The sequence below is a fragment of the Echinops telfairi genome, unplaced genomic scaffold (genome assembly GCF_000313985.2).
Source record: "Echinops telfairi isolate 266 unplaced genomic scaffold, ASM31398v2 ScPeMD7_7469;HRSCAF=8507_1, whole genome shotgun sequence".
Classification (NCBI taxonomy): domain Eukaryota; kingdom Metazoa; phylum Chordata; class Mammalia; order Afrosoricida; family Tenrecidae; genus Echinops; species Echinops telfairi.
In genome coordinates this window covers 28,387,555-28,390,091 of record NW_022111373.1, presented here as the reverse complement: position 1 = coordinate 28,390,091, position 2,537 = coordinate 28,387,555, and the positions used below count along the sequence as shown (strand labels likewise).

At 46.6% G+C, this 2,537-nt stretch overlaps 1 pseudogene; it reads right to left on the bottom strand.

Annotated features, from left to right (window-relative positions):
- Window positions 1–917: 917 nt before the first annotated feature.
- On the bottom strand, window positions 918–1,895 carry LOC101656182 (annotated as a pseudogene).
- Between the last annotated feature and the right edge of the window lie 642 nt (window positions 1,896–2,537).

The window sequence follows — 2,537 nt, the reverse complement described above, 5'->3', positions numbered from 1 at the left end:
TGTTTTGAGAATGATGAGGGCAATGAATGTACAAATGTGCTTTACGCAATTGATGTAATATGGATTGTGATAAGAGTTGTATGAGCCCCTAATAAAATGATTTAAAACAAACAAACAAACAAATAAATAAAAAGACATCGTGGCTAGGGATGGGAATGGGAACAGGGCGATTGTTGGATGGATCAGGTCCAGCCTGCATCATAGAGGGGATCTACTGACAAACTTTTAACTAGTTAAATGAGATTTATGCCTTTTATCTTCTATATTCTTCTCTCCCACACACACTGTTTAGTGACCCATTTTAAATAGCAAAGTAGCAAGTTTTGGTTTTTTTTTGCTTGTTGACTGCTGGTGAATTTCATGAATATAGTTTAGAGGTGTAGTAATTTTACCCCATTTTGTGTTTAACAACTGGGGGGCAAGGGGTGGGGGGAACCAAGTTAGGCCCAGGCTAGATACATAGGTTTTGTAACTACATCCACCTATTTACCCTGAAAGATGGCTTTTTCAGTTTCAAGGTCAGGTCTAGAACCAGTCGATCCAATCGAATCAATAAATAAAAATTAACAGAATCAAAAAGTATCAAATCCTCTTCGATTTGAATCTGCAGTGCCAGGTCTGCACTAACATCCCATGTTAGAGAGTGCTGACCTGGGAGCACAATGCCCCAGACCTTGCTCTCGAGAAACGTATCCTCTGCTTAAAGTTACATAAAAATATAAATAATGATAGTCTAAGTGCCTTCCGTTTCCAACTGGAGCCCAGGGCACAGTAGAAAGGTGACATCACCTCCAGAGCTTTAACCAACTTCAAACAGTAAGGCCGAAAGCCCGAAACGCATCTGTACAGCGTCCAGATCCAGTGAACAGCTTGGTCAAGGCGCCCTCCTGCATAGGCCCGGGCCACAAGTCCTCTCATCACCTCAGAAACCAGGACTCGAGATCCACCAGGTCGGTTACGTCCACAGCCACTTTCAAGAACAGGGTGTAGTCTTTCAGGCGGTTGTTCTTGGCGCTCTCCAGTGTGGAGTGGGCCACGAAGCGCGTCACCCAGAGGCGATGTTCTTCTCCCCATCGGGCCTTTTAAAGCGGCTGCTATTGGGATCGGCATTGAAGGTCTCCATAATGTGGTTCTTTTGGCCACTCTGGTCCGAAAGCATTAGCGTCACCCTCTGCCTGAATGGCCACTGCAACAGCGAGTCAACCTCCCCTCGCATCACCACGAAGTACACACAGGTGCCCTTCTGGGACTGTCCTCTTCAGGGAAGCACTCGCAGAGCCGGCAGCCACAGCGGCTGAATAGAAGGGCTGGCTGCCTCGCGCTTCTCCATCCCGTGGTCGTCTGCCACCTTCCAGATGAGCTTCCCGTCAGAGCAGGCCCCCTCCAGCAGTCTGAGTCGCTCCTCGTTTGTATTCAGTTGTGCTTTATGAATAGTAACGTGGGCATCGTGCTTGTTAGTCTGTCCTTCCAAAACAACGGATCTTTGATCAGTGGCATCTAGCAGGGCGATCTTCTGTTTAATTGTATCAATCTCACCCACCAGAAGCCTCAGGTCAGGTTCACTTTAGCAATAGACATATACATTGAGGACTTACTTCCCTTTTGCAGCAATTGTCCTTAAACACCTCCTGAGATTTGATACCTTCCTTGTCGACAGGGCACAATGGCATTGGCACTGCCTTTAATTCTCTCAGGGACAGGATGCACTGGTGACAGCAGTGGTGTCCACAGTCCATCCGGTGGGGGTTGTGGAGCCCCGAGCGGCAGAAGCAGCATTTGTAGCGCTCTTCTAGTTGCTCCACAAACTGGTGGTCTGGGTTGAGTTTAAAGGAGTGGCTGGAATTCTGGTGGATGAACCCACTGGTGCCACCTCCTTTCTCTTCAGAGTAAGTCATGGTTTGGCTGGGCACCCAAGGGTGGACTGGTGCCTGCTGCAGAGGGGAGGGGAGGTTCTCAGCCCTGTAGCCTTGGAGCCCTGAGGGCGCAGGCGGGGAGGGGGCAGGGCCACCAAGAGCAAGTTTTAATGTCTTTTCTGATATCCATTTTCCTTCTTGTTGCCTTGGAAATTATCTTCTGCTTTCTTCATGCATGAGGTTCTTTGTGCTACCCCACCTCTTGTCTGGTCTTTAGCCATCAGTGTTCAATGCGTCAAATCTACTCTTGAGATGCTCTCTATACAGGGCGGGGTGTACTCCAGTTGTATTTCGGCTGCTGTGGACTTGTTTTCATTTTCTTTAGCTTCTGTCTGACCTTGCAAATCAGCAAGCTGTTAGCTGGCCTTGTTGTTACTGATGATATTAAAGCTTCTTTATCTCTTCTTCTCTAAATGTAGTCAATTTGATTCTTGTGCATTCCATCTGGTTGTGTCTACATGTATGGTCACCATTTGTGTTGTTGAAAAAGTATTTGCAATAAATAGTCATTGGTCTTGCAAAATTCTGCACAGTATCTCTAACATCATTTCCATCATAAAGGCCATATTTTCTAAATAGCCACCCTCCCTCTTTGTTTATACATTTTGCATTTTAATTATCAGC